We start from the raw sequence: 13,112 nt of genomic DNA, 5'->3' as shown, positions 1-13,112 counted from the left end.
TGTCAGTGTTACAGAACGGGAAGAGGTAGACTCCTGTAATCTCTGTCAGTGTTACAGAACGGGGGGAAGTAGACTCCTGTAATCTCTATAAGTGTTACAGAACGGGGGGAAGTAGACTCCTGTAATCTCTGTCAGTGTTAGAGAACGGGAAGAAGTAGACTCCTGTAATCGCTGTCAGTGTTACAGAAAGGGGGGACTTAGACTCCTGTATTCTCTGTCAGTGTTACATAACGGGAAGAAGTAGACTCCTGTAATCTCTGTCAGTGTTACAGAATGGGAAGAAGTAGACTCCTGTAATCTCTGTCAGTGTTACAGAACCGGAAGAAGTAGACTCCTGTAATCTCTGTCAGTGTTAGAGAACGGGAAGAAGTAGACTCCTATAATGTCTGACAGTGTTACAGAACGGGGGGAAGTAGACTCCTGTATTCTCTGCCAGTGTTACAGAACGGGAAGAAGTAGACTCCTGTAATCTCTGTCAGTGTTACAGAACGGGAGGAAGTAGACTCCTGTAATCTATGTCAGTGTTACAGAACAGGGGGAAGTAGACTCCTGTAATCTCTGTCAGTGTTACAGAACGGGAAGAAGTAGACTCCTGTAATCTCTGTCAGTGTTACAGAACAGGAAGAAGTAGACTCCTGTAATCTCTGTCAGTGTTACAGAACGGGAAGAAGTAGACTCCTGTAATCTCTGTAAATGTTACAGAACGGGAAGAAGTAGAGTCCTGTAATCTCTGTCAGTGTTACAGAACGGGGGGAAGTAGACTCCTGTAATCTCTGTCAGTGTTACAGAACGGGGGGGGGGGGGGGGGAGTAGACTCCTGTAATCTCTGTCAGTGTTACAGAACAGGAAGAAGTAGACCCCTGTAATCTCTGTCAGTGTTAGAGAACGGGAAGAAGTAGACTCCTGTAATCTCTGTCAGTGTTACAGAACGGGAAGAGGTAGACTCCTGTAATCTCTGTCAGTGTTAGAGGACGGGAAGAAGTAGACTCCTGTAATCTCTGTCAGTGTTAGAGAACGGGAAGAAGTAGACTCCTGTAATCGCTGTCAGTGTTACAGAAAGGGGGGAAGTAGACTCCTGTATTCTCTGTCAGTGTTACATAACGGGAAGAGGTAGACTACTGTAATCTCTGTCAGTGTTACAGAACCGGAAGAAGTAGAATCCTGTAATCTCTGTCAGTGTTACAGAACCGGAAGAAGTAGACTCCTGTAATCGCTGTCAGTGTTACAGATAGGGGTGAAGTAGACTCCTGTATTCTCTGTCAGTGTTACAGAACGGGAAGAAGTAGACTCCTGTAATCTCTGTCAGTGTTAGAGAACGGGAAGAAGTAGACTCCTGTTATCTCTGGCAGTGTTACAGAACGGGAAGAAGTAGACTCCTGTATTCTCTGTCAGTGTTACAGAACTGGAAGAAGTAGACTCCTGTAATCTCTGTCAGTGTTACAGAACGGGAAGAAGTAGACTCCTGTAATCTCTGTCAGTGTTACAGAACGGGAAGAAGTAGACTCCTGTAATCTCTGTCAGTGTTACAGAACGGGAAGAAGTAGACTCCTGTAATCTCTGTCAGTGTTACAGAACAGGAAGAAGTAGACTCCTGTAATCTCTGTCAGTGTTACAGAACGGGAAGAAGTAGACTCCTGTAATCTCTGTAAGTGTTACAGAACGGGAAGAAGTAGAGTCCTGTAATCTCTGTCAGTGTTACAGAACGGGGGGAAGTAGACTCCTGTAATCTCTGTCAGTGTTACAGAACGGGGGGGGGGGGGGGAGTAGACTCCTGTAATCTCTGTCAGTGTTACAGAACAGGAAGAAGTAGACCCCTGTAATCTCTGTCAGTGTTAGAGAACGGGAAGAAGTAGACTCCTGTAATCTCTGTCAGTGTTACAGAACGGGAAGAGGTAGACTCCTGTAATCTCTGTCAGTGTTAGAGGACGGGAAGAAGTAGACTCCTGTAATCTCTGTCAGTGTTAGAGAACGGGAAGAAGTAGACTCCTGTAATCGCTGTCAGTGTTACAGAAAGGGGGGAAGTAGACTCCTGTATTCTCTGTCAGTGTTACATAACGGGAAGAAGTAGACTACTGTAATCTCTGTCAGTGTTACAGAACCGGAAGAAGTAGAATCCTGTAATCTCTGTCAGTGTTACAGAACCGGAAGAAGTAGACTCCTGTAATCGCTGTCAGTGTTACAGATAGGGGTGAAGTAGACTCCTGTATTCTCTGTCAGTGTTACAGAACGGGAAGAAGTAGACTCCTGTAATCTCTGTCAGTGTTAGAGAACGGGAAGAAGTAGACTCCTGTTATCTCTGGCAGTGTTACAGAACGGGAAGAAGTAGACTCCTGTATTCTCTGTCAGTGTTACAGAACTGGAAGAAGTAGACTCCTGTAATCTCTGTCAGTGTTACAGAACGGGAAGAAGTAGACTCCTGTAATCTCTGTCAGTGTTACAGAACGGGAAGAAGTAGACTCCTGTAATCTCTGTCAGTGTTACAGAACGGGAAGAAGTAGACTCCTGTAATCTCTGTCAGTGTTACAGAACAGGAAGAAGTAGACTCCTGTAATCTCTGTCAGTGTTACATAACGGGGGGAAGTAGACTCCTGTAATCTCTGTCAGTGTTACAGAACGGGAAAAGGTAGACTGCTGTAATCTCTGTCAGTGTTACAGAACGGGAAGAGGTAGACTCCTGTAATCTCTGTCAGTGTTACAGAACGGGGGGAAGTAGACTCCTGTAATCTCTGTAAGTGTTACAGAACGGGGGGAAGTAGACTCCTGTAATCTCTGTCAGTGTTAGATAACGGGAAGAAGTAGACTCCTGTAATCGCTGTCAGTGTTACAGAAAGGGGGGACTTAGACTCCTGTATTCTCTGTCAGTGTTACATAACGGGAAGAAGTAGACTCCTGTAATCTCTGTCAGTGTTACAGAATGGGAAGAAGTAGACTCCTGTAATCTCTGTCAGTGTTACAGAACCGGAAGAAGTAGACTCCTGTAATCTCTGTCAGTGTTAGAGAACGGGAAGAAGTAGACTCCTGTAATGTCTGACAGTGTTACATAACGGGGGGAAGTAGACTCCTGTAATCTCTGTCAGTGTTACAGAACGGGAAAAGGTAGACTGCTGTAATCTCTGTCAGTGTTACAGAACGGGAAGAGGTAGACTCCTGTAATCTCTGTCAGTGTTACAGAACGGGGGGAAGTAGACTCCTGTAATCTCTGTAAGTGTTACAGAACGGGGGGAAGTAGACTCCTGTAATCTCTGTCAGTGTTAGAGAACGGGAAGAAGTAGACTCCTGTAATCGCTGTCAGTGTTACAGAAAGGGGGGACTTAGACTCCTGTATTCTCTGTCAGTGTTACATAACGGGAAGAAGTAGACTCCTGTAATCTCTGTCAGTGTTACAGAATGGGAAGAAGTAGACTCCTGTAATCTCTGTCAGTGTTACAGAACCGGAAGAAGTAGACTCCTGTAATCTCTGTCAGTGTTAGAGAACGGGAAGAAGTAGACTCCTGTAATGTCTGACAGTGTTACAGAACGGGGGGAAGTAGACTCCTGTATTCTCTGCCAGTGTTACAGAACGGGAAGAAGTAGACTCCTGTAATCTCTGTCAGTGTTACAGAACGGGAGGAAGTAGACTCCTGTAATCTATGTCAGTGTTACAGAACAGGGGGAAGTAGACTCCTGTAATCTCTGTCAGTGTTACAGAACGGGAAGAAGTAGACTCCTGTAATCTCTGTCAGTGTTACAGAACAGGAAGAAGTAGACTCCTGTAATCTCTGTCAGTGTTACAGAACGGGAAGAAGTAGACTCCTGTAATCTCTGTAAGTGTTACAGAACGGGAAGAAGTAGAGTCCTGTAATCTCTGTCAGTGTTACAGAACGGGGGGAAGTAGACTCCTGTAATCTCTGTCAGTGTTACAGAACGGGGGGGGGGGGGGGGAGTAGACTCCTGTAATCTCTGTCAGTGTTACAGAACAGGAAGAAGTAGACCCCTGTAATCTCTGTCAGTGTTAGAGAACGGGAAGAAGTAGACTCCTGTAATCTCTGTCAGTGTTACAGAACGGGAAGAGGTAGACTCCTGTAATCTCTGTCAGTGTTAGAGGACGGGAAGAAGTAGACTCCTGTAATCTCTGTCAGTGTTAGAGAACGGGAAGAAGTAGACTCCTGTAATCGCTGTCAGTGTTACAGAAAGGGGGGAAGTAGACTCCTGTATTCTCTGTCAGTGTTACATAACGGGAAGAAGTAGACTACTGTAATCTCTGTCAGTGTTACAGAACCGGAAGAAGTAGAATCCTGTAATCTCTGTCAGTGTTACAGAACCGGAAGAAGTAGACTCCTGTAATCGCTGTCAGTGTTACAGATAGGGGTGAAGTAGACTCCTGTATTCTCTGTCAGTGTTACAGAACGGGAAGAAGTAGACTCCTGTAATCTCTGTCAGTGTTAGAGAACGGGAAGAAGTAGACTCCTGTTATCTCTGGCAGTGTTACAGAACGGGAAGAAGTAGACTCCTGTATTCTCTGTCAGTGTTACAGAACTGGAAGAAGTAGACTCCTGTAATCTCTGTCAGTGTTACAGAACGGGAAGAAGTAGACTCCTGTAATCTCTGTCAGTGTTACAGAACGGGAAGAAGTAGACTCCTGTAATCTCTGTCAGTGTTACAGAACGGGAAGAAGTAGACTCCTGTAATCTCTGTCAGTGTTACAGAACGGGAAGAAGTAGACTCCTGTAATCTATGTCAGTGTTACAGAACAGGGGGAAGTAGACTCCTGTAATCTCTGTCAGTGTTACAGAACGGGAAGAAGTAGACTCCTGTAATCTCTGTCAGTGTTACAGAACAGGAAGAAGTAGACTCCTGTAATCTCTGTCAGTGTTACAGAACGGGAAGAAGTAGACTCCTGTAATCTCTGTAAGTGTTACAGAACGGGAAGAAGTAGAGTCCTGTAATCTCTGTCAGTGTTACAGAACGGGGGGAAGTAGACTCCTGTAATCTCTGTCAGTGTTACAGAACGGGGGGGGGGGGAGTAGACTCCTGTAATCTCTGTCAGTGTTACAGAACAGGAAGAAGTAGACCCCTGTAATCTCTGTCAGTGTTAGAGAACGGGAAGAAGTAGACTCCTGTAATCTCTGTCAGTGTTACAGAACGGGAAGAGGTAGACTCCTGTAATCTCTGTCAGTGTTAGAGGACGGGAAGAAGTAGACTCCTGTAATCTCTGTCAGTGTTAGAGAACGGGAAGAAGTAGACTCCTGTATTCGCTGTCAGTGTTACAGAAAGGGGGGAAGTAGACTCCTGTATTCTCTGTCAGTGTTACATAACGGGAAGAAGTAGACTACTGTAATCTCTGTCAGTGTTACAGAACCGGAAGAAGTAGAATCCTGTAATCTCTGTCAGTGTTACAGAACCGGAAGAAGTAGACTCCTGTAATCGCTGTCAGTGTTACAGATAGGGGTGAAGTAGACTCCTGTATTCTCTGTCAGTGTTACAGAACGGGAAGAAGTAGACTCCTGTAATCTCTGTCAGTGTTAGAGAACGGGAAGAAGTAGACTCCTGTTATCTCTGGCAGTGTTACAGAACGGGAAGAAGTAGACTCCTGTATTCTCTGTCAGTGTTACAGAACTGGAAGAAGTAGACTCCTGTAATCTCTGTCAGTGTTACAGAACGGGAAGAAGTAGACTCCTGTAATCTCTGTCAGTGTTACAGAACGGGAAGAAGTAGACTCCTGTAATCTCTGTCAGTGTTACAGAACGGGAAGAAGTAGACTCCTGTAATCTCTGTCAGTGTTACAGAATGGGAAGAAGTAGACTCCTGTAATCTCTGTCAGTGTTACAGAACGGGAAGAAGTAGACTCCTGTAATCTCTGTCAGTGTTACAGAACGGGAGGAAGTAGACTCCTGTAATCTCTGTCAGTGTTACAGAACGGGAAGAAGTAGACTCCTGTATTCTCTGTCAGTGTTACAGAACAGGAAGAAGTAGACTCCTGTAATCTCTGTCAGTGTTACAGAACGGGGGGAAGTAGACTCCTGTAATCTCTGTCAGTGTTACAGAACAGGAAGAAGTAGACTCCTGTAATCTCTGTCAGTGTTACATAACGGGGGGAAGTAAACTCCTGTAATCTCTGTCAGTGTTACAGAACGGGAAAAGGTAGACTGCTGTAATCTCTGCCAGTGTTACAGAACGGGAAGAGGTAGACTCCTGTAATCTCTGTCAGTGTTACAGAACGGGGGGAAGTAGACTCCTGTAATCTCTGTAAGTGTTACAGAACGGGGGGAAGTAGACTCCTGTAATCTCTGTCACTGTTACAGAACAGGAAGAAGTAGACTCCTGTAATCTCTGTCAGTGTTACAGAACGGGAAGAAGTATACTCCTGTAATGTCTGTCAGTGTTACAGAACGGGAAGAAGTAGACTCCTGTAATCTCTGTCAGTGTTACAGAACGGGAAGAAGTATACTCCTGTAATGTCTGTCAGTGTTACAGAACGGGAAGAAGTAGACTGCTGTAATCTCTGTCAGTGTTACAGAATGGGAAGATTTAGACTCCTGTAATCTCTGTCAGTGTTACAGAACGGAAAGAGGCATTATCTCTGTACTGAACTTTTCTCTACTGTTCTCTACTGTACTGAACTGTTCTCTACTGTACTGAACTGTTCTCTACTGTTCTCTACTGTACTGAACTGTTCTCTACTGTTCTCTACTGTACTGAACTGTTCTCTACTGTACTGAACTGTTCTCTACTGTTCTCTACTGTACTGAACTGTTCTCTACTGTACTGAACTGTTCTCTACTGTACTGAACTGTTCTCTACTGTACTGAACTGTTCTCTACTGTACTGAACTGTTCTCTACTATTCTCTACTGAACTGTTCTCTGCTGTTCTCTACTGTACTGAACTGTTCTCTACTGTACTGAACTGTTCTCTACTGTACTGAACTGTTCTCTACTGTACTGAACTTTTCTCTACTGTACTGAACTGTTCTCTACTGTACTGAACTGTTCTCTACTGTACTGAACTGTTCTCTACTGTACTGAACTGTTCTCTACTGTACTGAACTGTTCTCTACTGTACTGAACTGTTCTCTACTATTCTCTACTGAACTGTTCTCTGCTGTTCTCTACTGTACTGAACTGTTCTCTACTGTACTGAACTGTTCTCTACTGTACTGAACTGTTCTCTACTGTACTGAACTGTTCTCTACTGTTCTCTACTGTACTGAACTGTTCTCTACTGTACTGAACTGTTCTCTACTGTTCTGAACTGTACTGAACTGTTCTCTACTGTTCTCTACTGTACTGAAATTTTCTCTACTGTTCTCTACTGTACTGAACTGTTCTCTACTGTTCAGAACTGTACTGAACTGTTTTCTACTGTTCTCTACTGTACTGAACTGTTTTCTACTGTTCTCTACTTTACTGAACTGTTTTCTACTGTTCTCTACTGTACTGAACTGTTCTCTACTGTACTGAACTGTTCTCTACTGTACTGAACTGTTCTATACTGTACTGAACTGTTCTCTACTGTACTGAACTGTTCTCTGCTGTACTCTACTGTTCTGAACTGTTCTCTACTGTTCTCTACTGTACTGAACTGTTCTCTACTGTACTAAACTGTTCTCTACTGTACTGAACTGTTCTCTACTGTACTGAACAGTTCTCTACTGTTCTCTACTGTACTGAACTGTTCTCTACTGTACTGAACTGTTCTCTACTGTTCTCTACTGTACTGAACTGTTCTCTACTGTTCTCTAATGTACTGAACTTTTCTCTACTGTACTGAACTGTTCTCTACTGTTCTCTACTGTACTGAACTGTTCTCTACTGTTCTCTACAGTACTGAACTGTTCTCTACTGTACTGAACTGTTATCTACTGTACTGAACTGTTCTCTACTGTTCTCTACTGTACTGAACTGTTCTCTACTGTACTGAATTGTTCTCTACTGTTCAGAACTGTTCTGTACTGTTCTCTACTGTACTGAACTGTTCTCTACTGTACTGAACTGTTCTCTACTGTTCTCTACTGTACTGAACTGTTCTCTACTGTACTCTACTGTACTGTTCTCTACTGTTCTCTACTGTTCTGAACTGTTCTCTACTGTACTGAACTGTTCTCTACTGTACTGAACTGTTCTCTACTGTTCTGAACTGTTCTCTATTGTTCTCTACTGTACTGAACTGTTCTCTACTGTTCTCTACTGTACTGAACTGTTCTCTACTGTACTGAACTGTACTCTACTGTACTGAACTGTTCTCTACTGTACTGAACTGTTTTCTACTGTTCTGAACTGTTCTCTACTGTTCTCTACTGTACTGAACTGTTCTCTACTGTTCCCTACTGTACTGAACTGTTCTCTACTGTACTGAACTGTTCTCTACTGTACTGAACTGTTCTCTACTGTACTGAACTGTTCTCTACTGTTCTCTACTGTACTGAACTGTTCTCTACCGTACTGAACTGTTCTCTACTGTACTGAACTGTTCTCTACTGTTCTCTACTGTACTGAACTGTTCTCTACTGTACTGAACTGTTCTCTACTGTTCAGAACTGTTCTCTACTGTTCTCTACTGTACTGAACTGTTCTCTACTGTACTGAACTGTTCTCTACTGTTCTCTAATTTACTGAACTGTTCTCTACTGTACTCTACTGTACTGTACTGTTCTCTACTGTTCTCTACTGTTCTGAACTGTTCTCTACTGTACTGAACTGTTCTCTACTGTACTGAACTGTTCTCTACTGTTCTGAACTGTTCTCCACTGTTCTCTACTGTACTGAACTGTTCGCTACTGTTCTCTACTGTACTGAACTGTTCTCTACTGTACTGAACTGTTCTCTACTGTTCTGAACTGTTCTCTACTGTACTCTACTGTACTGAACTGTTCTCTACTGTACTGAACTGTTCTCTACTGTTCTGAACTGTTCTCTACTGTTCTCTACTGTACTGAACTGTTCTCTACTGTTCTCTACTGTACTGAACTGTTCTCTACTGTACTGAACTGTTCTCTACTGTACTGAACTGTTCTCTACTGTACTGAACTGTTCTCTACTGTACTGAACTGTTCTCTACTGTTCTCTACTGTTCTGAACTGTTCTCTACTGTACTGAACTGTTCTCTACTGTTCTGAACTGTTCTCTACTGTTCTATACTGTACTGAACTGTTCTCTACTGTACTTAACTGTTCTCTACTGTTCTCTACTGTACTGAACTGTTCTCTACTGTACTGAACTGTTCTCTACTGTACTGAACTGTTCTCTACTGTTCTCTACTGTACTGAACTGTTCTCTACTGTACTGAACTTTTCTCTACTGTACTGAACTGTTCTCTACTGTACTGAACTGTTCTCTACTTTACTGAACTGTTCTCTACTGTTCTCTACTGTACTGAACTGTTCTCTACTGTACTGAACTGTTCTCTACTGTTCTCTACTGTACTGAACTGTTCTCTACTGTTCTCTACTGTACTGAACTGTTCTCTACTGTACTCTACTGTACTGTACTGTTCTCTACTGTTCTCTACTGTTCTGAACTGTTCTCTACTGTACTGAACTGTTCTCTACTGTACTGAACTGTTCTCTACTGTTCTGAACTGTTCTCTACTGTTCTCTACTGTACTGAACTGTTCTCTACTGTTCTCTACTGTACTGAACTGTTCTCTACTGTACTGAACTGTTCTCTACTGTTCTGAACTGTTCTCTACTGTACTCTACTGTACTGAACTGTTCTCTACTGTACTGAACTGTTCTCTACTGTTCTGAACTGTTCTCTACTGTTCTCTACTGTACTGAACTGTTCTCTACTGTTCTCTACTGTACTGAACTGTTCTCTACTGTACTGAACTGTTCTCTACTGTACTGAACTGTTCTCTACTGTTCTCTACTGTACTGAACTGTTCTCTACTGTACTGAACTGTTCTCTACTGTACTGAACTGTTCTCTACTGTTCTCTACTGTACTGAACTGTTCTCTACTGTACTGAACTGTTCTCTACTGTTCTCTACTGTACTGAACTGTTCTCTACTGTTCTCTACTGTACTGAACTGTTTTCTACTGTACTCTACTGTACTGTACTGTTCTCTACTGTTCTCTACTGTTCTGAACTGTTCTCTACTGTACTGAACTGTTCTCTACTGTACTGAACTGTTCTCTACTGTTCTGAACTGTTCTCTACTGTTCTCTACTGTACTGAACTGTTCTCTACTGTTCTCTACTGTACTGAACTGTTCTCTACTGTACTGAACTGTTCTCTACTGTTCTGAACTGTTCTCTACTGTACTCTACTGTACTGAACTGTTCTCTACTGTACTGAACTGTTCTCTACTGTTCTGAACTGTTCTCTACTGTTCTCTACTGTACTGAACTGTTCTCTACCGTTCTCTACTGTACTGAACTGTTCTCTACTGTACTGAACTGTTCTCTACTGTACTGAACTGTTCTCTACTGTTCTCTACTGTACTGAACTGTTCTCTACTGTACTGAACTGTTCTCTACTGTACTGAACTGTTCTCTACTGTTCTCTACTGTACTGAACTGTTCTCTACTGTACTGAACTGTTCTCTACTGTTCAGAACTGTTCTGTACTGTTCTATACTGTACTCTACTGTACTGAACTGTTCTCTACTGTACTGAACTGTTCTCTACTGTTCTGAACTGTTCTCTACTGTTCTCTACTGTACTGAACTGTTCTCTACTGTTCTCTACTGTACTGAACTGTTCTCTACTGTACTGAACTGTTCTCTACTGTACTGAACTGTTCTCTACTGTACTGAACTGTTCTCTACTGTACTGAACTGTTCTCTACTGTTCTCTAATGTTCTGAACTGTTCTCTACTGTACTGAACTGTTCTCTACTGTTCTGAACTGTTCTCTACTGTACTGTACTCTACTGTACTGAACTGTTCTCTACTGTACTGAACTGTTCTCTACTGTTCTGAACTGTTCTCTACTGTACTGAACTGTTCTCTACTGTTCTCTACTGTACTGAACTGTTCTCTACTGTACTGAACTGTTCTCTACTGTACTGAACTGTTCTCTACTGTACTGAACTGTTCTCTACTGTACTGAACTGTTCTCTACTGTTCTCTAATGTTCTGAACTGTTCTCTACTGTACTGAACTGTTCTCTACTGTTCTGAACTGTTCTCTACTGTTCTCTACTGTACTGCACTGTTCTCTACTGTACTTAACTGTTCTCTACTGTTCTCTACTGTACTGAACTGTTCTATACTGTACTGAACTGTTCTCTACTGTACTGAACTGTTCTCTACTTTACTGAACTGTTCTCTACTGTTCTCTACTGTACTGAACTGTTCTCTACTGTACTGAACTGTTCTCTACTGTTCTCTACTGTACTGAACTGTTATCTACTGTACTGAACTGTTCTCTACTGTTCTCTACTGTACTGAACTGTTCTCTACTGTTCTCTACTGTACAGAACTGTTCTCTACTGTACTCTACTGTACTGAACAGTTCTCTACTGTTCTCTACTGTACTGAACTGTTCTCTACTGTACTGAACTGTACTGAACTGTTCTCTACTGTTCTCTACTGTACTGAACTGTTCTCTACTGTACTCTACTGTATTGAACTGTTCTCTACTGTACTGAACTGTTCTCTACTGTTCTCTACTGTACTGAACTGTTCTCTACTGTACTCTACTGTACTGAACTGTTCTCTACTGTACTGAACTGTTCTCTACTGTTCTCTACTGTACTGAACTGTTCTCTACTGTTCTCTACTGTACTGACCTGTTCTCTACTGTACTGAACTGTTCTCTACTGTACTGAACTTTTCTCTACTGTTCTCTACTGTACTGAACTGTTCTCTACTGTTCTCTACTGTACTGAACTGTTCTCTACTGTATTGAACTGTTCTCTACTGTACTGTCTTGTACTAAAATGTACTGAACTGTTCTCTACTGTACTGTCCTGTACTGAACTGTACTGTACTGTTTTCTACTCTACTGTTCTCTACTGTACTGAACTGTCCTCTACAGGTTTGTCTGATGTACAGTTTGGACAGGTCTGTCTGGTGTACAGTTTGGACAGGTCTGTCTGATGTCTGATTTACAGTTTGGACAGGTCTGTCTGATGTACAGTCTGGACAGGTCTGTCTGACGTACAGTTTGGACAGGTCTGTCTGATGTACCGTTTGGACAGGTCTGTCTGATGTATGATGTACAGTTTGGACAGGTCTGTATGATGTACAGTTTGGACAGGTCTGTATGATGTACAGTTTGGACAGGTCTGTATGATGTACAGTTTGGACAGGTCTGTATGATGTACAGTTTGGACAGGTCTGTATGATGTACAGTTTGGACAGGTCTGTCTGATGTACAGTTTGGACAGGTCTGTATGATGTACAGTTTGGACAGGTCTGTCTGGTGTACAGTTTGGACAGGTCTGTCTCGTGTATGATGTACAGTTTGGACAGGTCTGTCTGATGTACAGTTTGGACAGGTCTGTCTGATGTCTGATGTACAGTTTGGACAGGTCTGTATGATGTACAGTTTGGACAGGTCTGTCTTGTGTATGATGTACAGTTTGGACAGGTCTGTATGGTGTATGATGTACAGTTTGGACAGGTCTGTCTGATGTACAGTTTGGACAGGTCTGTCTGATGTACAGTTTGGACAGGTCTGTCTGATATATGATGTACAGTTTGGACAGGTCTGTCTGATGTACAGTTTGGACAGGTCTGTCTGATGTCTGATTTACAGTTTGGACAGGTCTGTCTGATGTACAGTCTGGACAGGTCTGTCTGACGTACAGTTTGACAGGTCTGTCTGATGTACCGTTTGGACAGGTCTGTCTGATATATAGTTTGGACAGGTCTGTCTGATGTATAGTTTGGACAGGTCTGTCTGATGTAAAGTTTGGACAGGTCTGTCTGGTGTATGATGTACAGTTTGGACAGGTCTGTATGATGTACAGTTTGGACAGGTCTGTATGATGTACAGTTTGGACAGGTCTGTCTGGTACACAGTTTGGACAGGTCTAAATGATGTACAGTTTGGACAGGTCTGTCTGATGTACAGTTTGGACAGGTCTGTCTGATGTACAGTTTGGACAGGTCTGTCTGATGTACAGGTTGGACAGGTCTGTATGATGTACAGTTTTGACAGGTCTGTCTGATGTACAGTTTGGACAGG

The sequence above is a fragment of the Salvelinus fontinalis genome, chromosome 35 (genome assembly GCF_029448725.1).
Source record: "Salvelinus fontinalis isolate EN_2023a chromosome 35, ASM2944872v1, whole genome shotgun sequence".
Classification (NCBI taxonomy): domain Eukaryota; kingdom Metazoa; phylum Chordata; class Actinopteri; order Salmoniformes; family Salmonidae; genus Salvelinus; species Salvelinus fontinalis.
This window is presented reverse-complemented; position numbering follows the sequence as displayed.